This window comes from Rousettus aegyptiacus, unplaced genomic scaffold (genome assembly GCF_014176215.1).
Source record: "Rousettus aegyptiacus isolate mRouAeg1 unplaced genomic scaffold, mRouAeg1.p scaffold_m13_p_3, whole genome shotgun sequence".
In the NCBI taxonomy this organism is placed as follows: Eukaryota; Metazoa; Chordata; class Mammalia; order Chiroptera; family Pteropodidae; genus Rousettus; species Rousettus aegyptiacus.
In genome coordinates this window covers 81142753-81169567 of record NW_023416306.1, presented here as the reverse complement: position 1 = coordinate 81169567, position 26815 = coordinate 81142753, and the positions used below count along the sequence as shown (strand labels likewise).

The window sequence follows — 26815 nt, the reverse complement described above, 5'->3', positions numbered from 1 at the left end:
GGTAACTGTCCCTCCTGCAGCTCCTGCCTAGCTCCTGGAGGCTCTTCATCAAGTAGTGGGGCAGAGCTGTGGGCCACTCAGGTGAGGTGGGCCTCCCTAGGCCTGGGCATTGTTGCTGTGGGCGCTCTGGGTGGTCAGGCTCTGGCCTTGGGGACCTCGTTGTGCACTGTGATGAGTAAGCATTTGGGAGACATGATTCCTGTGCCTGGAGAACACAGTTCATTGAGGAGCTTCAGGGGCAGGCCCCAGCAGGTCTTGGGGCAGGCATCCTTCCAGCTTCCTGTGTCTCCTTGGACTTCAGTTCTGAGGAGGCTTTGCTGAGTGGATGATTTCTGGGAGGGCTTCTGGCTTTAATTTGGTGTTGGGGCACAAGTGTGTCCGTTGAGTCAGCCTGGCCTCCATGCGCAGGAGGAAGTAGAGGTGTGTGATGTGGGGGAGGTGGCACGAATTTTCCCAAGTCTTTCATAGCAGCAGCTGATGGAAAGCAGTTTGTGCTCGGATGGGGGACAAGGGTTGAGGGCCAGGATATCCTCTCTTCCACCCTCATAGTGCAGGGCAGAGGTTAAATGAAATGGAATTGGATTTCTGGGTTCACCCCTATCTGTATGATTCACTTCCCTGCATTTCCTCATCTGTAAAAGGGGTACATCACAGGGTATTCTTCTGGGCATTGTGTTGTGTGGGGAAAGCCTAGTACATACTCTGACACACAGTTGGTGCTTGATGAATGTTAAAATGCACATTAGTTATTTTGCCACATGGATTGGGTTTTGCATGTGCAGAGCCCTGGGCCAGGCATGGGATGGGACTGGTTACTGGGAAGTGTCTGCAGGACTCTGGGGAACAGAGAAGCCCTTAGCAGCTCAGATGCCCCTGCAAAGGCCAGCGCAGGCTTCCTGCCATTCTAGCGAGGAGAAAGTGTGCCCAGTGGACCCAGTCCAGGCAGACTGCCTGGAGGAAGGGTATCGATTGTTATTAATTTGCTGTGGTTGATCAAAACCCTTTATCACGCTTTAATTAGCTCATTAATCTTAGCAACAACAACCCATGAAAGGAAGCAGTTTCTATTCTTCCTAGAGGTGGGAATGGACCCTGGTGGCTGAGGTCCCCAAGTCTACCTATCATTCCTCACTACCCTGCACATTGCCTCTCAGTTTGGGGGCTATCCGGGGGGAGAGGTACAGTTGGAGGTCATGCCCTTGGTCACTATGTCCCCTGGCCAGTCCCCCAGGAGTTGGGGTCTGCCCTCCGAGGAGTCATAAAGTGGGGAGTGGGAGTTGGAGGCTGCATCAAGTCAGTGGAGATGCTTGCCTGGGCCGGGCCACAGGACTGTGAGATGGAGCCACTGGGCCGGTCTTCTGCGTTCCCTCTCTGGGGGCACATCCATCTTTCTACACAAGACCTACTTCCCTTTCCTCTTGGCTGCACACTGACAGCCCCTCTGCTCAGAGTTTGGCCCCTTGTAGAAGCTGCTCCAAGTAACTGCCTTCAGCTGCCCTCCCTATCCCTTGGGTGGCTGAGTGGGCCCCGGCCCCATTTGGTTTAATAAGAAAAAGCCACAGGTGCTGTCCCAGACCCTGCAGGGCTGGGGAAGTGTGGGGGAGCCACTGCATTCTGGGAGGGCTGAGAAGCAGGCAGGAGGGCGGCAGGAAACTTGGGGAGTCCATTGATGCAGGATTTAGTGACAGGGATGCAGTTTCGGGGTAAAGCTGGGAAGAGGTGGTTTCAAATCCACAGGCTGAAGGGATGTTTTCCAGCATACCTGGATGTGGCATCTGACGAGGTTGAAGTGAGGGAGGCGGCTCCAGCTTCCTTTCTGCTGCCTTCCTTTGGGGGTCAGTTACTGAGGGCTGCCAGGGCCGCTGCTGGGCCTGAGGTTGGAGAGAACTTGTCCCTGCTTTGGTGACCTGTGCTCTCAGCCACCAGGATGGGGGTGGGCACAGAGGGGTGAAATCTCGGAGTCGTGAGGAAATAGGGCAGCTGCCTTAATGGGATACAGGGAGGCAGCTGCGGTAATGCTAGGGTTGGGCTGAAAGGCCTGGCATGTAGAGGTCCGGGTGAGGGAGGATAGAAGGCAGAAGGAGAAGGCATTGGCACACATCGTGTACCAGGCACCTAGCACAGGTTTTTCACACAGGTAACATCATTTATTCCTCATATGGGAGAGGGAGGAGTGCCTTATTATCCTAGGTGGGAAGGTGTCCCAGGATAATAAAAATAATTAGCGACTAAGACATTGTATGGCAAGCATGGATAAGTGACAATTCTTTTGTTATCCCCATTCTGCTGCTGAAGAAATGGAGTCCAGAGGGGTTTAGTGACCTGCTGAAGGTCACACAGTGAGACAGCTGAGGGGCAGGATTCTGACCCTGGTGGTGGGAGGGGCCGGTGCGCAATCCCAGAAGAGCCCTTCAAGGGCTGAGGAGCCAGGACCTGGCCCGCTGCCTGCCGTAGGCCACGTAGGTTCTTACTGTTCCCATTTACCAATGTGGAAGCTGAGACTAGGAAGGGTCTCGGGCCACACTGATGCCACAGTCTGGCTTGTATCTCCCACCCCAGAGTGTCTGGTGACTCTCGTTGCCTGCTAGTCACCCCATTACTACATGGGCAGTAAATGCATCCTTCCCCGCCACCCTCCAGGCCTGATACCTGCTCATGCAGCTGGAGGGAAGGGGAGCACCTGGGCCAGGCCAGGCACTGATGGACAGAGAGGCAGGGTGAGCCCCTGCACAGGTGGGTGGGTGCAGAGATGGGCCTCTCATCTCATGACTGGGATGTCATGTCGAGCCACCCCACCTTCATGTCCTTTCCACCACCTGAGGCAGTATGAGCAGTTGTTAAGGACCTGGGCAGTGACATCAGACAACCTGGTATGAATCCCAGTTCTAGTCCTCACCAGCTGTGTGACCTTCAACATTGCTTACACTCTCTGTACCTCAGTTTTCTTACCTAGAAAAGGGAGAATGATAGTAGGACACATTTGCAAGGCTATTAGAGGATTAGCTGGTTGTATACTGTGCCAGGAGTGGTGCCTGGCATGTGGTAGGCACTCCATAAATTGCAGTTGTAGTTTCCAGTTGTTATTAGCAGGGCTAGGGAACATTTAGGATGAGGGCAAGGCCATCCTAGCTTCTGTATGCAACTAGAGGCCAGAGTCCGGGGATTAGGGCTGGAGCCTGCCTCAGCTTGCCCCCTGCCCCTACCCTCCTCCTCCAGACCTCAGACCTTTAGTTTTCCATTACTTGGAGAGGAGCCATGTGTGGGAGTTTTGGTGGTTTTTTTTGGCGTTATTTTTGTTCCATTTTACATGTTAACTATTTATACCCACCTTATTCCATCAAGTATTCGTGAGGGCTTCTAAGCATGTGTGTGATACTGAGGGCTGGGAAATAGGGTGCAGTAGGAAGAAAAGGCTCCGGGAACTTAGATTATGGACACATAGGGCCTGATGTTGGGCTGAATATTTATGCTTCCAGGTGGTTCGAGTGAAGAGGGAAACAGCAATTATGAGATTCACGCCATTCTCAGAAGCAGAGTAGTGTGGGGGCCTTGAAAGGTGGTTTCCCAGGAGGAGAGGTCTTGGGGAAGTGGGACTTGGGGCTTCCCCACACTCGTCAGGTTGGATCAGAGTAGCCCCTCCCCTCCTCCCTACTTACCCTCTGGTAGTCAGGACAGTAGATTCACATCACAGTCTGGGGTTGAGGACGGAGAACCTGGAGCTGGGATGGTGCAGTGTCATCTCATCCTTTGTACTTGACACCTGGGCTCAGGGAGGCAGAGCTTGATGAGCAGTGAGGGAGGTACCAGAGCTGGGCCAGTCCTGCTGGGACCAACCCCCAGAGGTAGAGTCTGGTGTGAAAGGGCCCTCACAACCATCTCTCAATCCTTTCATTTTACAGGTAGGGGTACTGAGGCCCAGAGGGGAATTTGAGTACGTACTGTGAGCCAGGTGCTTTTGCCTCCTTACTGTGCCCAGTGGGTGTGCATGAGGAAGCCAAGGCTCAGCAAGGGTAAGTAACTTGCCCAGGGCCACACAGTCTCAAGACATAAGCAGAGATCTTTGGTGATCAATCTCTCCTCTCAAGATCTTGACTGGCTGAAGTGGGGGCTGCATCCGTCTAGCCTTTCCTGTATCCTGCAGGAGTTCCGGATTTGGGTAATGGGATCATATGCCTAATCTGGGTCATGGATGGGTCGGGTGGCCAGCTCCAGGCAAGAAGACCCTCTCCCTGCACAGGATGATGGTGGGGCACAGGGCAAGGACTGTCTGGCCAGCATGTGTGGGTTGGGCACTAAGCCACAGCCCCCGATGTTTGTGCCTGTACCCCAAGTTCCCCAGCCCCACCCCCAGCTCTGAATCCTGCTGTCCGACTGGGCCTGCACACCTGCGGGCAGGGCCTGAGGCCTGCTCTGCCTGTTCTGATTCTCTCCTCAAGTGCTTTCAGTGTCTCCTCACTTCCTGAGCCCTGGTTGCAGCTCCCTATACCCAGCCTTTCAGCTCTCACCTCTGAGCCTAGCTCAGCCCTTGGGGCTCCACTGCACCCATGACCCAACTCTGCAGGTACTCACTGGTCCAGGTATGCCAACTTTACTCTCCCCACTGCCCACCGATCCCTGAGCTGGTCAGGGCAGAACAGAGTGGCCTGCTTCACTCCCAGTGCCGCCTGGACTCCCAGGCATATAAGGGCTCTGTAAAACCTTACGGGGAAGAAGGGTTAAAGAGAATGGATATTCAGCAATCACAGGAGATGGGTCTTCAATTTGCAGAATCTTTCACGTACTCAGCCAAATCCAGACCTCAGAACAGCCCCATGAAATAGGACACAAAAACACCGACAGCAAGCCCAGGTGATGCTTCCACAATGCCTGCTGGGTGCCAGGTGCTGTTGTAGGCATTTTACAAATCTTTATTTAATTCTCACTACAGTTTCTACAGAAGAAAATGTTGAAACAGAGAGGTCAGGTAACAAAGTCCATAAATGGCCAAGTGGAGATTTGAAGCCTAGTAGTTTGGATCCAATAGAAAGGGAAGGGGCCCACGATCTATTATGCCTCTGAGCATGTGGCATGAACTGTCTCCTTGGCTGCTTCTGAGGGCTGGTGTGGGAGGAGTGGACACCCGTGTTACAGATGAAGAAACAGGCTCAGAGAGATGACGCCTGCCCAAGGTCACACATCTGGGAGGGAGTGCATGAGGTGGGATTCCCATTAGCTCTATCTGATCCCCACGCTGGAGCTGAAGCTGCTCTAGAGGCTGGAGGCCCAGGGGGCAGGAGTGAAGTGGTGAGAACCCTCTTCCAGGTGTGGCCATCATTTGGGGCCATCAGTGAGGCTTTAGTCTCTGGCCTGGCCAGGAACTGGGCAAACTCTGGAGGCTGGGACTCAGGCAGTCCCAGGTGTAACCCATTTGCCCTGGGCTGGTGGGCATATGGCGTGGCTGTGATAAATGGGCTCCTAGCAGGTTAAGTATTAATCACATTGCCAGGTTTGGGAAGTGGCAGCTGCCTGAAATGCCTAAACTGGGACAGAATCTATTACTACCAGGCCTGGCTAGACAGGGAGGTAAGGAGGCAGCTAGTGGCCATTTCTGCTGGCAGTTGGTTGAGATGGGAGCCTAGACTGAGGAAGGAGACACAGCCCTGACCTCAGGTCCAACCCGAAGAAGTTTAGTTTGAGGTTCTCTTCTTTTTGCCGTTTGTATGTCTTCTTTGGAGACGTATCTATTCAAGTCCTTTGACCAGTTTTTGACTGGATTATTTGGTTTTCAATGTTGAGTTATAAGAATTCTTTATATATTTAGGATATTAATCCCTTATCACAGGGGTTCCCAACCCCTGGGCCGCGGACCAGAACCAGTCCATGGCCTGTTAGGAACCAGGCCTCACGCAGCAGGAAGTGAGCGGTGGGTGAGTGAGTGAGTGAAGCTTCATCTGTATTTGCAGCTGCTCCCCGGCAGTAGCATCAGCACCTCAGCTCCACCTCAGATCATCAGGCATTAGATTCTCAATGGAGCACCGGTCCCTAGTGCCAAAAGGGTTGGGGACCGCTGCCTTATCAGATATATGGTTTGAGGCTATTTTCTCCCATTCCATATGCTGCCTTTTCACTTTGCTGGTTGTTTCCTTTGACATGCAGAAGTTTTTAAGTTTGATGTAGTCCCATTTTTCTATTTTTGCTTTTGTTGCATGTGCTTTTGGTGTCACATCTAAGAAATCACTGCCAACTCCAATGTTATAAAGCCTTCCCCCTATATTTTCTTCTAGGAGTTTTATAGTTTCAGGTCTACGTTTAGAGTTTTTAAAATTAATTAATTTTTCTACATTTAGATTTTTAATCCATTTTGAGTTAACCTTTGTGTATGATGTAAGATAAAGGTCCAATTTCATTTGTTTGCATGTGGCTATCCAGAAATTGAACACAGGCTGCAGCAACTGTAAGATCATTCTTTCTTGTGCAATGTCTTTACAGGTGGGTTTACTGAGGACAGGACCAACAGCCTTTTCTGCTGGGGTTGGCTGTTGCTCTGGCTCTGAGTCCTTCTTCCTCCTCTCTTTTTGCGCTGCTGCCCCCAGGTCAGGTCAGGCAGGGCTGGGCTGCCCCCAGGGCAGGGCCTGAAGCCCCATTGGGGCGATATGTACCACTGCAGGGAGGCAGGCCTCTGCCCCACCCATGTCAAGGGTGGCTGGGGCCCCTGGGCTGAGTCAGGAGCTCTGTGGTGGGGTACACTTGAGGGTCTGGTGTCAGTCCTACCAGAAGGACTCTGGCAGGACCAACAGCCCAAAGAGCCAAGACTGGTCATTGATCTATTGGAGGAAGGTCACCAGTGAGGCATCATAAGCTTCTGGCCTGATCCTGCCCCGATCTCCTGGTGACTTAGATGAAGGTGCAGAGTCCACATTTGCCAGTGAGAGGCTGTTCTCACTTTGGGTGCCCTGATGGAAGCTCTGGGCTAAAACCTAACAAACCAATTGGAATTTTAGAGCTGGAAAAATGAAGTTCTGTACTTGGGCACAGAAGTTCAATGGCCAGGGAATGGGCACAGGAGCAAGGACAAGGCAGCCACTGCCACATACCCCCTGGCAGTGCCAAGTTGCAGTCAAGTTTCCCATCTCTCTCATGAGTCAATGAACATGTGTCTCATTGACACATGTTCAAGAATTATTTGTGCCACTTGTTCAACACAGTCGTTCCAGATTTTCTGGACTTCGCAGGCCTGGTATATACTGGCTCTGTCTCTGACAGGGCTGCCCATGGAACCAGGGAGTTAATAGGCTCTGCCACTAGCTTTCTGTGTGACTCTGGAAGGCCTTGTCCCCTCCTCGGGCCTCAGTTTTTCCATCTGTAAAAAGACCATTGTTTCCTTCTTACAGGGGAATTTTGAGGATTAAACAAGATGGTAGATATGAATCCCTCCGTGGGGAGTCAGTCATGCTGTTATTCTCACCTCTCTGGGCAGGGCTCGTCAGTTGTTCTGGGATCCCTCAAATGACCTCTGAGACATGGGTCAGGGCAGGCAGTCATCAGCAACATGTGTCTGGCTGTGAGTAAGTGTGCACATGTGTGTGCTGGGATGAGGGGGTGCTTGGAGGAAGTCATGAGAGTTGAGCAGATAATGTGGCAATTGGGCAAGAGGAAGGGCCCTGCCCCCTCTCGGCTCCAGCTTCAGGGGCAGGGAGGGGGAGGAGCCCTGGCAATGGGTTTGTGCCCACTATATATAGTTGCTCAGACACGCACACCCAGCTATTTCTGTGTTCTTCCTCCTACTGAGGCAGGGGGAGGGGAAAGAAAGTAGTCCATCTAAAAATATAACCCAGGGAAAATATTCCAGTCCCTGTGCGATGTCTTCTTCTCTCACCTCCTGCCCCTGTGCTCTGACTTACCTCCTAGTCACCTTCGCTCTTCGTGGACCCTTCAGGATGTTGCCCCCTCCCATACCTGTGCCACTTTACCCTGGTGCCCATTGCGTGAGGCTGGGATCTTCCTGCAACCGTTTCACAGGCGAAGAAACTGAGGCCTGGAGAGGGCCTGTTTTGGCAGGCCCCCAGGCTCCCAGACTTTCTGCTGTGGGCCCTCTGGATGCCCAGTGTCCCCCTGCCTCACTGGGCCTTGGACTCAAGCCAGTTTAGGATGCGGCTCTGCATTCACTGGCTGTAACATCTTCCTTCTGAGTCTCAGTTTCCTCAATAAATGGGGAATAATGAAATCGCTTAACCTGGTGGGCTTTGGTGAGGATGGAAGGAGAGGTGCAGGTGAAGCCCATGATGCTGGGCCAGGCATGGCCATAGCACTCAGGAAGTCAGCCCCTGTCCTCATCGTTGTTGTCCTCACCTCTGCTCTGGCAGTGCGGCCCTCTTTTCTAGAGGGCGAAGTCCTCTCAGGCCTGTTTCCTGAGACTTTGCTAGGTATAGTATTGTTTAAAAAATGACTTTTTCCCTCAGGAGCTTCTTGAGGACAGGTCTGCATCCCAGTGTCTAGTGTGAGGGCGGCCTGCCCACCACAGCCTTCAGGAGGGTTCAGCTTTGCTGAGGAAGGCAGGACCAGCCTAAGGATGAGTGAGCACCTGCCTCAGGCCAGGCTCCCTCTATGTGGGCAGGTGGAGTGGAATGCAGAGATGTCCACTTTAACAATGGGAACCTGGACCTCAGAAAGGGAAACCCATGGTCCCTGGGTCACACAGTTGGGATGGCACACTTGGAATAGAGGCTACCTGACTTCTCTGGGCTCCCAATCTCCTGGGTTATAGGGGCCCCTTACTTTCCTGTTTCCTCTTCTGTGGACTATGGGAGCCTCCAGGGGCCTCTGAACACTGCTTTCTGGTGCTTCATGTTGTCTTGCTGCCTCTTATCCCTGAATCTTGCCATGCAAGGGGTCTGAGGGGTCCAAGGCTTCTGAGGATGGTAGAGTGCACCCCTGGGTTCCGTGAATACTGGTGGGTGCCTGAGTGATGGTTCGATGTGAAAACGTTAACCTGCATGAAATCAAGGGAGCCGATCTGTTGAATCCTCTGTTCCCGTCAATGAACATCAACTCACAGCCAGACTTGTTTCCTCCATACCCACCCACTCCCTCCACCATTGGGTTATTTTGACATTGTATAATTAGATCCATAAATGTTGCAGTGTAGATCTCTAAAAGGTAAGGACCCTTTAAAAAACATAACCATAATGCCTTTACCACACCTGGCAGTTGGTATTTATTATCCGATTCACTCTTCAAAATAGCCCTGAAGTAGGAGTTTTAGCATTGCCATTTTATAGATGAGGAAACTGGAGGCCCAGAGAGGATTGGTCACTGGCTTGAGGTCACACAGCTGATAAATGGCCAAGAAGAGGTTAGAACCTGGGCCACTTTTCTCTTTTTTTCTGCCTGGCACAGCCCAAGAATATTCCACTCCCTAAGGGTTGCTGAGTCTTGTGGTCCCAGTGGGGCTCTGAGCATACTTCTGTTGGGGAGTATCTGGTTCTTGTGTGGGGTCCAGCCCAAGGCTCAGCACCAGTGTGTGCTCGGAGGGCAGGCTGCACTGGGGCCAGGAGTAAGCCGCTTCCTCTGGCCAGCGCTGAGCTTTACGGGGCATTAACGAGCCATTTAAAAAGTGCTGACAACACACTTTGCAGCTCCTATTTAAGATGTACTAAAAATCAAGCACCTTTTCAGGGAGGAAACTTTTCAGGGTAAAATATGTCCATGGTGTCACCTATGCATGTATTATCCTGCAGGTGCTGGTGGGAGGCAATTAGCATCCAGTTTCACTTTCCCTGAGTGGCCTTCAGGGCAGCAGGTACTCAACGAGCATGTCAGCATCTCCAGCTCTGTAGGGGGAGGAGGAAGGGGAGGGTCTGAAGATTTGGGGGTATTAGATGTCAGGGTGGGTGGAGTGGAGTGTGTAGGTGGAAGGGGAGGAAGTTGCCTGCCCTAGGTCACCCATTTCACATATGGAGAAGCTGAGGCCCAGAAGGGGAGATGAGAGTTCCAAGGTTATACATCCTGAGGGCTGTCTCTAGCAGCTCATGGCCCCCTAAGCACAAGGGGACACTGTACCCACAGGGGGCATTTCTGTATTTCTCCTGCATCATCCCAAATTGAAGCAGACATAGTCAAGACCTAGGCAGGCCCAGACTCTGCACTGGCTCACTGTACCTTTAGGCACTGCCTGCCTCTCTCTCTGGGCCTTAATCTTAATATCTATAAAATGGGGAGAGTCAGAGTGCCCAGATGGGACGAGGCAAGTGGAGAATTTGGCGCCTTTTGGATGTCCCCTCACTTCCTCCTTGAAAGGCCCCCAGCAGATACAGGCTATGGGCCATGGCCTTCTCCTGGAGAGTGCTGGGCTGGTCCTCCCTCCTCTTCCCTCCTTCCTTTCTTTCCTTCCACAAATATTTAAGTGCTTACCTCCAGCCAAGCACTGTGATGGGCACTGGGAATACATCAGTGAACAAACAAAAAATAGTCAAATGATCAAACCACCAAAAATGAAGTCTTTGGCCATTTTGTGGAGCTTACAGTTGATCAAAGGAAACCGAAGCTCAATAAAGAAGCCAACTGTGTCGTAAGGCTACTCTGCACATAAGGCCCTGGTGGCTATGCGGTGCCCTGAGAGAATCTAAGAGGATCAGTCAGGTCGGGGAGACTGAAGAGGGCTTCCCTGGGAAGGTGACACCTGAGCTGAGAGCCGCAGGATAAATGAATGAACTAAGAGGGTGGGAGGCCATGGTTGGAGGGATGGGGTAGCAGGTAGAGGAAATGGCATGTACAAAGGCTCTGAGACAGAGCTCAGGAAATGAGAAAAAGTTAGTGTGGCTGAAAGGAGTCGGGCCAGGCCTCTGTATAGGCCATGAAGGGCTTTAAGCTGTGATGAGGAAGGTTATATACTTAGGTTTGTGGTATGGACAGATTTCTGGCTGTCATGTGGGGAAATGGCCTGACATTGAGACAGAAGTGGAGCAGGGAGGTGGTTAGGGGTGAACATGAGTATCCAGGTAGGAGAGGCTGGTGGCTTGGACCAGGGTGCTGATCTGGGGTGCCAGCTGGCTGGCTGTGAACCCCCATTATTCACACTGGGGATGCTGACCCCAGAAAGTCTCTACAGATGTCAAGGAGGAAGAGGGCTCTGGGACTCGTCATTCTGAGGGGGGCGGAGGAATGAGGGGGTGAGATGGGTGCTCTTTTTTCTTTAGGAGGCAGGTAGGCTAGGCATGGGAGGGCCTATTGGCCTAGGGGTGCTCCTTCCCTGAAATGCGGCTCAAGAGGCAGTTGGGGCATGAGAGCATGAGCACTGAGGGTGTGACATCTGCCTTGTCACATTCTGAGATCTAACCCAAGGTGCCCAAGAGGGGAAGGAGCAAAAGAAAAAAAAATGGCTCATGTTACTTAATTATGACTGATTGTGACAGCTTGCATCTTTAGTCTGAAAAGTATCTATGGGTTAAGGACCGCTTCTCTCAATCAGGATAATTATGTTAATTAAAATGCTTTCTTTATAGCAGTTCTGATTAATAAAAACAATTCTGCTGCTCTCTTTAAACATTCTAACCTTCTGTTGCATGGGGAAGGAGGCCCTTTCTCAGCAATTTATGGATCTTCATGCTGACTCCAAGAAGCAACCTGCCATCAGGTGGCCTGGTGACAGGCACTTTGCTTGCACACATATGGGGATGGGTCCAGGGAGAGAGGGCAGGCAAGGGAACCTGGCGAGTGGCTGGACTGGCCATCAGGAACAGGGATGGAATGGGGTGTTGTGCTGCTGTCTGCTAGAAAATAAAAATACCACTTATTTCTTTAATTGCTGTTTATTTTCTCTGGAAAGCATGGGGATAATTAATGAATTTCTAATGAAGAAAAATTACATGTAGGAGAAAGAAGTGCCTGGGCCAGGAGTGGTTCTAGAGTTAAAGGGTGAGCTGGATGATACCTCCACCTTGGCCGTGGTGGGTGGGGAAGGTAGAGGGTAGCTGGGGAGGGGGGAAGGAGGGTCCTTAATAAATGGAGGTGGTTGTCGATGTGCAGGGATGAGAGATGGAATGAGGGAGGGACACAGCAGGGAGTGGAAAGGCAGGTAGGAAGGAGCAGGGAGAAGTGACCCCTGTCTCCCTCTCCCAGGGGAGCTGAGCTGGAAGGAGTGAGAATGGGCCTTGATGGCAGAAATCTGAGTCTGGGCCCCGACTCCCCCACTGCCTGATGCACCATGTGACTGACAGCCTCATGGTCTCAGCCTTGATTCCTTGTCTCTACCTGGGTCAGGGATCCCAAACAGCAGCTCAGAGGTAGAATCCGGTCCATGGGTGTGTGTGTGTGTGAGAGTGTATCTGGGCAAGTGTCAGTATGTGAGTACATGGATGTGTAAGAGTGTATATGTATGTTTATTTGTGTTTGTGAGTTTGTTTACAGATGTAAGAATATGAGAGCATATTTGTATGTTTATGTGTGTAAGAATATGAGTATGTATGTAAGCCTGAGTGTGTGGATATAAGTATTTGTGTGAGCATATATATTCCAGCCACAGAGTGTGGTAAAAATCTCAGCCCACAGATTTTGGAAAGATTGAGTGGTTTCCCATCAAAATCAGGCTTTCTGGTATATGTTGAAAAATCAGAAGCCAAGGACTCTGTGCAGGCCAGGAGCCCTGGGTGGGGCAGAGTGGCGGCTCTCCCACTGAGCCTCCTCCCATCCTTTCTCCGTTATAGTCTAACTCGGACATATCTGGGTTTTCAACCCCTGTTCTCAGAAAAAACTGACTGGGTTCTGGTTCCCTGTGACTCTGTGGACAGCCAAAGACTGTGAGGGTTGGGGGGATGCTCTTGTATGGAGAGGGTGTTTAGGCCCCAAAGAAAGGGGGCACATCTCAGCAGAACGCTATCCTTTTCTTCTGAGATGATCAAGTGCAGATGGGATCACAGAAGCGTTGAGGGGAAGTGTCTTAAGTGCTTGAAGGAGACTGTGGGTTTCCCCACTACATTCACAGCCAGCCATCCCAGTCCTGGGAGTTGCTCAGCCTTGGTCATGATCACTGCCCAAGGGGCTCAGACAAAGCTGGGGGCTCTTTCAAGAGGGCCGTGAGGACAGGGTTATAGAAGGTGCCACAGCAGTGAGGCCCTAGTAGGGAGAGCTGCCTGCTGTCCCCTCCTCCTTGAGGTCCCAGCAATCTGCTGTATACCCCTTTTCAGGTCATTGTCATTGCCCTCCTCTAGCCACACTTCTCATTTACTGAGGGTTTTGGCTCCTGTTCTGCTCCTGCCAACCCAGGCTGGCAAATGTAACCTGGGGCCTTGTCTATCCCTGCCTCTCCCGCCCCCACCCCTCGCCACTTCCCTCCAACCCCAGCCCAGCCCTAGCCTCCCTTGCTGCCAAAAAAAGAAGAAATAAGCTGCGGGGTTCTTTTCTAGTATATGAACACGGTTGAAGAAGAGGCTGTTGTAGTCAAGGAGGCTCCTGTAGCCCACAGAACATGTGGGCCTAGAGGGGCAGGGGCTTGTCCAAGGTCATACAGTTTGGAACCACAGTCTGGGGAAGGGACTAAACCTAGGCCCCCAACCCCAGGGGGTTATAAGAATGGCTTAGGCCAAGGAGGTTAAGGCTGTGGGGTCCCCACAGCCAGAGGAAGAGATGCTAGAGGCTCCCTAGACCCCTGAGCATCTTATGAGAACCCTGCATACTAACTCTTCACCTGCATCTTTGGGGCCTGATATTAGGGTCTGGAGGCCTGCCTTGTGAGTGCACTTGGGTGTAGGTACTCACACTTGAACGTGTGTGGGCATGTACCTGTGCAATGTGTGTGTGGATACATAAACCTATACAAGTGCGTGGGCATGTACGCCATTGTGTGTTGTCAGGTATATATATACATGTGTGACATGTGTGTGCATGTGGGGTGTACCCGCACATGTGTGCAAGTGTTGACATATGCTTGTGCACACACATGGGAATATGCAAGCATGTGGTTATACATGTGTACGTGCATGGGTGGAGTGCTCCTGTGTACGTACATCCATGGGCGAGGGTATATGTACATGTGGCTGTTTGACACACATGTGTCTGGGGTGCTGTGCCCTAGGAGTTCTGCCCGCATGTTCACATGTGTGTCCTCCTGTGTAGGCCTATGTGTGCATCTGAGGGACCTGGCGAGGCCCCTCCTTAGGCCTTGGAAGAGGGTAGCTCCCTAGGTGGGTGGTGACAAGTCAGAGGGGTGAGGTCTGGCCTGTGCTGGGAGCCAGCGCCCCTCCTCAGGAGGGATGGCATCGTCTACGTATGTGCCAGTGGGTATCCTCTTCCAGACAGGCCTTGGACACCCCCTCCTAGCACACTGGGCCCCCAGCCCTTTTATGGAGAGAGCATGAACTGTATAACCTGCCCTGTGACTCCACTGCCTAAATGTGCTGAGGACAGAGCAAGGACCTTCTTGTCCGCTCCCCTCACCTCTGAGGTCATTCCCCTCGTGGTGCAACCAATCCCCAGATGTGCAGTGGTGTATGAGCAACACTGAGGAGGGCCTTGGACTTGAAACCTTTCTGCTGGGACTGTCCCCTGTGCAGAACAGCCTGGGTCTTGACAGAAGCCCTCCTGGCCGGCTCCCAGGTATGCTCCTTTCTCTTCCCACCAACACACCCGCTAAGGTGGAAGTCATCCAAGCCCCTGTCTGCCCCCGCCCTCCCAGCCCTTTCCCCCGTTATCTGACAGGCTGAGCTTATGACCTCTGCCAAGAGGGAATTGAGTTTTCAAAGACAAGGAAATTCTGACTGCTAAGAGGTGGAATGCCAATGGAGGGGTTTAAGGCATTGTGAGCGATGCTGGGCACCACTTCTGGGCAGGGACACCCCTAGGACCTCAGTAAATACAGTTGGTTCCCGCATGTGAGTGGGGAGGGGAGCAGGGGACATAGGCTGCCTGGGACCTGGGCCTGCCACCCCCACCTCAGCCAGCCTAGAGGGCTGCCCCCCCTTTCACCTTCACTATATTTACGTGTCTATTTTATGATTTCAATTTTTAATGCCTCTGTTCTTTGAAGACGCTTAATGCTTTCGAGTGGAACATTTCCTTCCAGGACCTGAGCGCAGATTGAGGACAGAGCAATAAATCAGCTAATAACTGGAACCTCATTTTCTGCTCCATGGCAGAGAGTTAACTGCTGCCTTGCTGCATTCCTGTGGCAGAGCTTTGGGCTAGGGGGGCTGTTGAGGGGGCTGGTGAGCTGGTAGCTGAATTGACCCTGTGGCTGGCACCCTACAATTCCCTGCTCAGAGTTTCCCTGCTGCTTCTCTCCTCTCCTCCCTTCTCCTGGGTTCCTCTCCTCCTTGCCTTTGTTTCCCTTCTTTCTCTTGTTTCTTTTCATCTCTATTTCTGTTCTGCTCAAAGCAAGTAGGAGTAGAGGAGATGTCTGGATTTAGGGATTGTGGAGGGGTCCTTGGGATGGTATGAGAAAGTATTTGTTGGAAACTGTCTAGGCCTGGGCCTGGCCCAGTTTTGCCCTGACTTGCTGTGTAACCTAAGGAGAATGTCTCACCCTCTCTGAGCCTTCAGGTCACCATCTATGCAAAGGTGTCTAACCACATGGGCAGACCAGGATTTGATTTTTACATCTAGGACAGAGGACAGCAGAGGAGGGTAGCACCTGTGGTTTTCCTACTTTCTCTCTGCCTGTAGTAGCTTGGGAAGAGGAGAGACGAGAGATTGTCGGGCAGTGGGACTGGTAACGATGGCTTGATGGCTCTTTGCTTCTTTTGTGTGCGTGAGTCTGCGTGTGTTTACTAATGCCTCTGTGCGTGTATTTCTGCATGCTTCTTGGCCTCCAGGGTCATGAGCACCACTGCTGTTCATCTAGGATGTCTCCTGACCTTCTGCTGGACTTGTGGAAGAGCTCACAGTGGAGAACCAAAATCGGCATAGAGAGGCTGAGTGGTGCAGGTCAAGGTTAGGCACACAGATTCTGGGACCACACTGCTTGGGTGCACATCTGGCTTTATCATTTACTGCTATGTGACCTTGCATAAGCCAGTTAACCTCCCTGTGCCTCAGTTCCCCCATCTGTAAATTGGAGATAAGAATAGTGCCTCTCTCATGACTTTATTATACTGATTAAATGAGTTAGTTACCTATAAGGTGCCTGGTACATGTAAATGCAATGTAAGTGTTTGCTGTCATTATTGTAAGACACACACACATACACACACACACACACACACACACTCACACACCACACTCCCCTCTTTTAACCCATTGACAACAAGACAGCAGAAATGCAGTAGGCCCATGTGCCCAGATCTACCAGCCTCCAATACCTGGTGTGTGCCACAACTTACAAGTGAGGAGGAGCCCAGCATCCATCAGAGCAGCCAAGGGTGGCTTCCTGGAGGAGGTGGCACCAGCACTAGATAGAGAGGAATGTGTACCTGGGCACCTGTTGGGGAAGGTCAGGAAGGCTATCTGGAGTATGCCAAGGCCCAGGTGGAGGTGTTTAGAGGGAAGTAGGGAGGCTAATGTTTGGTAGGTACCTGCTGCATGCAGACATCTTATGTGTTTCTGTGAAGATGAGGAAACTTTGAGCACTGATGTATGACCTGCTCAGAGTCACCCAAGCTGTCAGTGGCAGGGGTCGAATTTGAACTTGTGTCTGTTTGACCCTGAAGCTCTACTCTACTTGCAGCTCAAGTCCCAGCACTGCAAGGGTAGAGAAAGGCAGTGAGTCCAAACCCTCCCCGACAATGCCCAGCTCTGGTGATGGAGCTGACTACATTTTAGGACAATTCATGCCATTTTCATATGATTCCACTCATTCTAACCATGATACTCAGCTGCACCCAAATCCGGTAGCCATAACTTACCCCTTATCCATTCCACATCCCTTTAGCCATGTCCTACCTGGTCCTGATGCTGCCTGATGGGCCCACGATGAGTAGGCTGTGCCATTTCCTCCAATGCCTCATACTGAGAGCCTGCAGTGGATTGGACACAATGTGTGGCATGACTGCACTTCACATGTGACCGTGGTCACCGTGTAGAACAGGCTGGCCAAGCTCTGGTACCCAGCCCTGGAGTTCAGTGTCCCATCAGCCAGGTTCTTCACTAGTATCTAGGGCAATCTGGAATAGTGCTTAGCTCTGAAAGTTTGGTTTCCAGAGTATTTAAACTGATAACTCTCCTAGGTTACAATTAGCACATTATGGCTGATGTCTTCTTGGGGTCATAAAACGGCAAACTTTAACATCTGGGTATCAGTTACTGTTTGGAGGAGAGTGGGGTATGTGGATTTATAGATGCGTGCACCCTCCTCTGTGCACAGGTGAGCTAGCCTCATCAGGGGCCAGAGAGGATGTTTCTGGGGGAGGAAATGAGGGACAGCTTGTCTATTTACTCAGCAAGCATTATTGAGTGCCTAGCACTGATGGCAAGATCCCTCAGGCTGGTGGGTAAGGCAGACACTAACAAAATAAAGACAAACAGGAAGTTAAAAATTGCTAATGGTGCAGTGATGGGAGAAATGGGGACATACACAAGATGAAGCTCCATTCCTGTGGGGAAGAGGAGGCAGTGTAGTGGGGGAAGGAGGCCATGAGAGGTCATTCACATGGGGCCGTGGGGCTGTGGGGGGTGGAACTGAGATGTTTTCCAAGGGTCAGTGACCAGCTAGGTGGGTTAAGCAGGGCGTGACTGATCTGATTTATGTTTTTAAAAGATCTCTCTGGCTGCTGCAGGAGGGGCCAAGAGGGAAAACAGGGTAAGGCAGAAATGGTGGAGGCTTGGGCAGAAATGGTAGCTCTGAGTATAGAGAGAGGCAGATGAATGCAGACCCATCATAGAAGCAGAACTGAGCTGGAGGAGGGACATGAAGGAGGCTAGGAGGACTGCTTGTTTTCTGATTTGAGATGGGAAGACAGTGGAGGTTGAGGTTTGGGATCAGACAGGAGTTTGTTCTTAACTACCTCCTCGAGCAGAGATAGTTGGGGACACATCCCTGGAGCTCAGGGAGAGAGCTGAGCAGAGGATGGAGATGCAGGAGCTAGCAGCTGTAGGTGGTGTTTAGAGACATAGCACAGATCACCCAGGAAGAGAAGTGGATGGTAGAGAGAGAGAACCAAGGCCTGGACCCTGGGCTCACCAACATGGAGAGTTGATGGAGAAAAGCTAGCACAGGAGGCTGATGAGGCTTATCTAGGGAGAGCAAGGAAAGCCAGATGGTGTGGCATGTCAGAAGCCAAGAGAGGGTTCCAAAAGGATGGGCCAATCACCATGGTCACTGCTTCGAGGGGGTTGAGATAGTGACATAGATGCCACTATTGCGTTTGACAACATGGAAGCCATGGGAGGCTGGGAAGAGAGGCGTCATGAGAGAAGTGTCACGAAGGAGTGGATGGAATCCAGTTTAAAGTGGGATGATGATAATGGGAGGAAAGGGAAGTGAGAAAAGGTGTCATTCACTCTTCCTGGAAATTTCGTGGAGAAGAGAAATGGAGTGGTGGCTGGAGAGGAGAGTCACAGGAAATTTCTTAGGAATATACCAACAAGTCCTGGAACCCCTACCCAGCCATCCTCTGCGGGAATGTCCTGTATAACTCTCAGACAAGATCAGACCAGGTCACTGACATTGGTAAAATCCACAGACCTTATTCAGTTTTCCCAGCTGTAGATGCGCTCGTGTGTATGTGCATGTGTGTGTTTATGTGTACAGTTCTGTGTAATTGTGTTGCTTGTGTGGCTCTGTGTAACAGCCACCACAGTCGAGGCACAAAACTGTTCCATCATCATGAGTTTCCCTGTGCTACCACACACCCATCCCTTCCACACCAGCCCCCCCCCCCCAGCTACTCCTTTGTCCTCTATCTCTGTAGTTTTGTTATTGTTATTTTGTGAGTGTTATATAAGTGGAATCATACAGTATAGGACCTTCTGAGGTTGAAAAAATTTAAAACATAGCATAGTTAAGGAAGGGGATTTTTAAAGGGTGAGAGCTACTGGGACATTATGTGCTAGTGAGAAGGCTGATGCATCCAATAGAGAGGGCAAAATGAGTGATACTGAAAGACAGAGTAGTGGTGGGAGCTGACTCCTGCACCAGAAGGGGTGGGTTCAGAGTCCAAGTGGTGCACCTAACCTTTGATGGGCACAGAGATCCCTCTTTGGGCAGGAAGAGGGGGCATGGGCAAGACAGGTAGGCTTTTAGAATGTGTAGGAGGCAGATGAGGGGGTTGACGTCCCTCAGTGAGAATGGAAGTGAGTAGAGAATGGAAGTGAGTGAGTAGAGAGGGACAGGTCAGACAGAGATGGGAGGTATGAGAAGAGCAGGAAAGTGGCACGAACTGGGACTGTTTAGCGGTACCGGGACCCCTTGAGCTCACAGAAGGCACAGCCTTTGTGGTGAGCTCATTTTCTCCAATAACATTTGACTTCCCAGCTACAGGTGCCAAGAGAGTGCTGGCTGAGTTCATCCAAGGTTAGGGTTTCATGGAAGTATTGCCAAAGGAAAGGAGGGCAAGGTGTTCGAGGGCTTAATTAGATTGATGGACTGTGGAGCCCAAAGTAGGAAAAGGGAGTGAGGACAGAAGAGCAGTGATGGAGAAAGGGAAGTGTAAAGGTCTCAATGTGGTGAAAAAATTGTGGTAAGAAGGTTGAGGAGAGGCACCAGTGGGCCAGGCCGAGCTGAGAGGCCTGACCAGGAGCTGTGGTGGATGAAGCCTAGGCCACTCCTGGGATAGAGGCTGGAGGGAATGGAAGCCAAAAGTCACTGGAGGCAGAACGTCAGGGAACGGGGAGCCTCAGTGCTGGTCGTCCCAGCATGGTGAAGTCATCTAGAGGATGACAAGGGCTGAGGTACAGAGGGAGATGTGAGCCTTCTGTAGATGAGGGGAAGTGGCCAGGAAGTTGGAAGGAAGAGATGGGGGAGGCACAGCCAGATGGGTGGGCATCCAAGGGGAAGGAAAATTCTAGGTGGGAGACATTTGGAGCTGCCATCTAGAAGGGACCCAGGGGCAAGGGGATGCACCAGCCTGCCCTGGCCTAGCAGAAATCATCTATAGAGTATCACCGTGTGCCCACACTTTAGATGGGAAAACAGAGACCCAGGGAGGTTCAGCAAGTTTCGGAAACAACGTGCTCTTCCTACGCTTAGCCAGATCCCCCAGTGGAGTGGTGAAGAAGGCAGGTTCAGGAGCTAGCATGTTGTAGAGTTTGAGTCCTGCCTTTTCTGCCTGTGGCCTGTGTTTTAAACCTTTCTGCACTTCGTCATTTGTGAAATGGGGCCCATAACAATACACACTCCAGAGGTATCATGAAGATTGAGTTAATGCGTGCTTCTTGTGAGTCCTGGGGCCAGCCCTGTTTACATATAGGGAAACCAAGGCTCAGAGGAATTAACTTGTCCAAGCCCCTGGGGTGCCCCACCTCCTTGCCAGGGCCCTGCCTCTGCCCTGGCTGTCTCAATGCTCTAGCAGTCTCGTGGAGGAAGCAGCATGAAGGCTTCATTCCCATTTGGCAGGTGGGGAACTGAGGGCAGCATGACTTCTTCGCTCCCCGTGTCTCTCGGAGTGCCAAAGGAGTCAGAATCTTCATTGACCAGTCTTTACTATGAGAGACACAGAGGTGACACAGATGCTGTTCCTGTCCCTGTGCCACAGTCTCGTATGGGAGGGAGGGCAAAATAGTGAGCAAAGGTAATAACATTAAATAATGGAATACAGGTCAAAAAACAATTGCTCAAGGTGACAGGGATTTGGGGCTGGAAGATCTCAGAAAAGGAAAGAGAGGTCCAGTGACTGTGGTAGTGAAGAAGGAGGAAGGATGGAGCTGGATTTTGAAGGGTGGTGTGAGTTTAGCGAGGTGGAAGGGAGTGAGGAGGATTCCAGGGGAAGAGGGGAGGGGAGTTGTGTTAGCGAAGGCCCAGAGAAGGATTGGGGGGTGTGTCCACTCCAGCAGCAGAGACGGAAGGGCAAGGCATGCAGTTGGCTCCCATAATGTCTCAGTCTTTTCTGGGAAGGGTGAACCAATGCTCCTAAAACTTCTGAACAGATGCCAACAGTAGATTGGCCACAGAATTGGCCAGTGAATTCTCTGTGGCCCAGCATATCCAAAGCCACCAAGAGCTGAAGCAAAGGGCTAAAGGCCGGGGTAGGGGAAGGACATCAGCTGCAGGGTACGATTGACCAGCTCTTCTGTGACCTTGAACCAGGCAGCTCTGCAAAATGGGGCTACCTTAGCTGCTTCTTGCTCCCTCCCAAGTGGGCTGTATGAGTTTTACAGCCGTGTGCAATCTTCTTCAGTGAAACAAAAGCCAGCACCAGAGCGGTGGTGAAGGCTTTAGCTCCCTGACAGAGATGCCCAGCAGAAACCCAAGGTGCATTAGAAAGCAGAGTTTCAGGAGAATCTTTGATTTAGAGAACACTTAGGCATCAAACTGAGATGAGAGAACAGACATAGCCCCCAGGCCATGGAACTGAGTGTTGTAAACCTCATTAATCTGCTGCCTCTTTGTTCAAAGTGGCACCTAATTAGAAGGAGCAGTGACTCTTCACTGGCTGGGTGGCCCATTGTTCCCGTTGGACAAGTCATACCAGGTGACTTCAAAGCCTGCTCTTCTTTCCTTCCTGGGTTGCATAGTGCCAATTAACCAGCATTTAGGTTTGGACTGCCTGGGCTTACAAGCTTGGCTGCACTGGAGCTTGGTCTGGGGCCTCTGAGCAGTTCTCCAGGTCTTAGAGCAGACGGGCAGAGCCAAGCGCCATGTGCAGGTTGGAGTGCCAGACAGCTTGGGGGGCCCAGAGGCCTGGAAGGAGCTGGAGAAGGCAGAACTACTGCTCTCCCTCAGCCATACTCTCTCCTCCCTTCCTTCTCCTTTCAGGTCCAGCTGCTCCTGAGGGGGACCCAGCACAGGCCTAGGATGTCCAGCAAGAAGTCATAGTTGGACTGGGGACACCCCATTGGGTCTTGCTGGGTGATCTGATCTGCAGACTCTGGATCCCTGAGCAGATGAGGGGTCCTGCTTCTGGTTTTTACCCTCACTCCTCACTGCACTAAGGTCTTTGTACACACTAGGTGCTTAGAAAGGGTCTGTCTCACTTAGCCCAATGATGTCTGAGAGGCTGATGACTGCACCAGGACACAAACATCAGAGGCAGTGGGCCATCAGTGCCACTCAGAAGCTTTAGGTTAGAGTTGGGCAAAGCTTTTGGCAGTGAAGTCACTTTCAGTCTGGAACAGCTGGGTCCAGGTACTGTAGGTTATTCTCTGCCTTCCAGGACACTAAACTGCAGTTGAGTCTAGAGACAGGAAAGGCACAGCAGGAAGTCTCAGGGGAATGAGGCTACAAGAGCCCCAGACTGGTGGTTGGGATTCCAGGACTCCAGATCTGCCACTGTGCTGAATGATGACTGTGTCCTATCCAACTCCCTGGTCTGCATATGGTGAGGTGAGGTGGAGGACTAAGTATGAACCTGCAACAGCAGCTGTTCAGAGTCCTGAGGGAAAGGGAACAGTCTTAGCTTTCCTTGCATACCTCTGAAGGTGGAGTGCTTACCACTCTTCAGGCTGCCCTTTTTTTTTTCTTTTTTTTTTTTTAAGCTGGATAGTTGCAGTTGTTAGAGTGGTCATTATATTAATTTGTTAGGTCTGCTGTAACAAATTACCAAGAACCTAGAAGATAAAAACACTATTTGTTTTCTCACAGTTCTAGGGGCTTGAAGTCTGAAACCTAGGTGTTAGCAGGGCCGTACTCTCTCTGTAGGTTCTAGGGGAGGAGCTGCCTTGCCTCTTCCAGCTTCTGGTGGTTCTGGTGATTTTTTTTTTTTTTTTTGGCATTTCTTGCCTTGTAGAGGCATCACTTCAATCTCTCTTCCACCTTCACAGAGCATTCTTCCATGTTTGTGTATCTATGTTCAAATTTCTCTCTTATAATGATACCAGTCATGGATCAAAACCCATCCTAATCCAGCATGACTTCATCTTAACTAATGACATCTGCAATTACTAATCACCCTGTTTCCAAATAAAGTCACATTCTGAGGTTCCAGGTGGACGTGAATTTGGGAGACACAATTCAGCACAGTACATTCATTTTTCTTCTCCTGAGCTCAGACTTCCATGCTCACCCCAGCTCTGTCAGCCTTTGATGTTCCGGTACAGTTATAGCCTCTTCAGGGCCTCATCTGCTCTTCAGAGATAGCTGCTGGTGTTGCAGAGACTTCTCTGGCAGAGTGTCTGTCTTACCTCCCAGGGTTTTGCATCTCTCCTCTCGCTCTTCTCACCTTTAGACATGGAAATCCCATCACTCCATGCCGGAACTCAGCCTGGGTCCCACCAATTACCAGCTGCCTTGATGTGTAGAACACTATAAACCCTTTCACCTCATTATAGGAAATTCCTTTTGAATGGTCGTTAAAATCCATCTCATTATATAGGAAGAACTGTAATTATCTTGCATAAAACAGGTTCTGGTTGAGCTGGTGCCTATGACTGTCAAAACCACAGGACAGTGTTCACTGCTGGTCTGGTCAGGAGAGCGGAGCTCTTCCTTTTGTCCATTTGATCCTCTCTGGCCCCTTTCTCCTGGGATCTGGACACCCTCGTCTGTGTGGGTGGCCCCAGGAGGTCAGAGCCTCCACATAGAGTAGAGCAGCCAAGTGCTGGGGATGGGGGCAGTAGCCTTGGATTGCGGCCCATGCTTTCATGACCAGAGCCTCCCCTGGCTATTCTCAAGGGCTGCCTAGCCTCTTCCCAAGCCCGCCCTCCTAGAAGCTGGCGGAACTTGCCCAGCGGTCCCAGCAAAATCACAGCTGGGTAGGTCAGTAGGTCCAGTCTCTGCCTTCAGCCACTTGCTCTATCCTTCTTTCCAGCAGCCTCCTAAGAAGGGACCCCAACCTAGCTTCCTGTGATCAAGGTTTCTCTCCAACTTCTTGGGAGGTTTTCTTTGTGTCTGGCTAAAACCCTGGCTGCCCCAGTGTTGAACTGATTTTAAGCTCTTCTCTTCCTGGCAGTGTGACCTTGGTCTGGTCACATGATCTTTCTGAGCTGAATTTTTTTACCTGAAGAATGGTCAGGGTTGTTTCTGCTTCACAGGTCATGGGATACCTGGCACTGGGCACATACTAGGAAGGGAATCCACGCTGCTTCCCTTTTTCTAGGAGCAGCTGGCCATGGGAACTTCTTTCTCTCTCCTCTCTGCACAATGCTGGACCAAATGGCCACTTGAGTGATGTGAAGAATGGCTCCCTGGCATTCCTCAGTGACCCTAAAGTATGTGTGGCTCCTCTCCCCACAACCCATTCCCACACCTTGAACTTAAGGATTATGTGTGTATGTGTGCTGAGTGGTGGCAGGGATGACTGCTTCCCTTTTTTTCATCTCTGTCCCAGCCGAGCCCTGGCCAGAGCTGTGGGCACAGCTGGGGCCACTCCACAAGCTGCACTCTCCCTGAGTTAACCAGTGTTTGGGGGTGCTTCAGTGGGACGAGAAGAGAGGCGATCAGGGTGCACCTTACTGGAAATGCCTTCCTTCGGGACTTTTTTGCAGTCCTGACCTTTTCACTTTTTGGTATTCTGATGGGCTCCTGGCACCGCCTCAGTCCCCACTAGCTAGGTAGGTGGGCCGCAGCCAGAGGGTCACGGCATGTGGAAAGTCAGTGACATCTACAGAGCCTGGCAAGTGGCTTCCTTGGGAGGGGGTTGCTGAGTCAGTGATAGGACAGCTGTAGGGACAGACCAGTTCCCTCCCCCACAGTCCTGGTGGTCAGGAGTTCGGGGTATCTTTGTGAGGAGGCCCCAGGGTGGCAGGACAGGGTGCCTGGGGTTGAGTACCAGTCTGTCTCAGAACCTCCCTGCCACTGCACCCCTCCTCTGGCCTCTGTTAGCACACTGCATCTCAGTGCGACATCCTTCTTCCTGGACATCTGTCTCCTGCCCCCGCCCCCCATCTGGTCTAAGTGTCCCTACTGTGTACCCCCTAGTCCTGTGGACTGCCACAGGACTAGAATTCTCTTCCCTTTCCCCTACGTGCAGTCAAGGACCTAGATGGCCATGAATAGATGAGGTTGAAGGAATTCTATTTGGTCATCTCTCTCAGGAGTCATGTAGGAAACTGTGCTGGGCTTTGTCACCATGGTATCCCCAGTGCCCAAGCAGTGCCTGGTGCCTGGTACAGATTTGTTCACTCATTGAGTGATAGGAGGATTGGATTTCATGGCTAGGTCTCCTTCATTAGGCCATGACTCTTAGAGACGGGGACCCTGCCTGCCTCAAAGACTGAGGCTCATCTGAGAGCAGAAGTCCGTCCCCTGGGCCTGGCAGGGGATGAGCTTGTGCCAACTGAGGAGTGGGAGGTGTGAGGCTCTCACCACACACAGCCATGGTTTGCCACCATCACTGCAAATTTTACTCACCAGGTCTCTCTCCCATATCCCAAGTGTGCTGGCCTCTATCTGGGGAAACATTAATGGGAACAGAGTCCTGCTTCTGTAGGAGATCTGTGAGCTGGCGAGTCCAGGAATGCTTTCTGCAAGAGGTAGGACTAGATCAGGGTGAAATTTGGATAAAGGTGTTGAGGAACAGAGGAAACAGCTTTGGCAAAGATGTAAAGGTGTGACTGGATGTCTGTGGCCTGCTGGCAGGAAGATGAGAATCTGAGTTTCTCAGAGCCACCCTTGCGGGAGAAGGTTGGAGGGGTCAGGCTAGGAGATGCTGAGGAACCCAAATGCCAGGGGATGGATGCCATTTGACTCCCTGCTCTGTCAGCTCTTGTAGGAGAGGTCACAATGGTTCAATTCTAAGGTTTGAATCCATGAGCCCTATATGTGAGACCCAGCCCTTCCCAGCCACTCCCTACCCTCTGAAGTCAAGGTGTCCTGAGTCTGGCCCACTTTAGGGGGTGTGCCCCATAAAGGGCTGAGCTGCTAGAGCCCAGAACTTAGATGAGCACAAGTAGAGGGGTGAACTGCGATTTTCCTTCTCTCTCTTTCTCTTTTTTGGAGTAATAGAAAATGTGGGCACATGCCATTCCACCCCCACATCCCCTGCCACTGCCCACTGCCTGCTGAGACGGTTTGCTGAGAGAATGCCCAGCCCCCGGCATGGTCTCAGCAGCTGCAGGTCCTGCCCTGCTCAGTCCCTATCTGCTCTGTCCCCTGCAGGGGATCTGCATGGCATCCTGGCATAGCCACAGCTGTGGCCTCTGGCCAAGGAGGTGGAGCCGTGGCTATCTGGGTGTCTGCACCTGGCAATGGATATGACTCCTGGGACTGGCTGGGGACTCTCTGGTTTATTCCTGTTTATTGGAACACCTACTATGTTCCAAGCACTGGGCATACAGTGCTTAATTGGTTGGGGAAAGCAGTAGGGGAAGAGTCACAGGGCTCCCAGGTTTTTGGTCTGCACAGCTGGGCAAATGGTAGAGACATTCAGAGGCGGGAGCAATGGAGGGGAAGAGCAGGCCTTGGGGGAGAACGAGGCCTCTGTGAGATGTTTCTGGGACATCCTGTGTGAGATAGCAAGGATGTTAGGATCTTAGTAGTCACGATCAGATGACTAATATATTATTATCCCCATTTTACAGATGAGGAATCTGAAAGGCCATACTGGTAGTACACAGATCCAGGATATGAACCTAGAGCTGTCTCTCTAGAGGTGACCCCCACACCTGTATAGTCTTGTGTTTGAAAAGAGCAGTGCTTTATCTGAAAGGGTGAGTCATGCGTGGTGGGTCTTCACCCAGGGCCATGTCTGGATCCAGTTACGGACTCTCCCTGTAGTATCATGCTCTGTTGCCCTTGGCCAGGAGGACTTCGCCGCCCTGGAGAAGGTGGGGGAAGCTTTGTGACCCCATTATGCCAGAGAGGATCTAGAAAAGTTCT

The 26815-nt window shown here is 51.5% G+C and overlaps 1 protein-coding gene across 2 annotated transcripts in view; it reads left to right on the top strand.

The window, feature by feature from the left end:
* LINGO1 (leucine rich repeat and Ig domain containing 1) overlaps positions 1-26815 on the top strand; it is a 189932-nt gene that overhangs the window by 72204 nt on the left and 90913 nt on the right. The window contains exon 3 of one of the 2 annotated variants that reach the window (XR_001596864.2): positions 3900-4010. The exons of the other annotated variant lie outside the window; for it this stretch is intronic. The gene's annotated coding sequence lies outside the window, so the exon portion shown is untranslated. The remainder of the gene's footprint in view (positions 1-3899; positions 4011-26815) is intronic. 2 annotated transcript variants of the gene reach the window in all.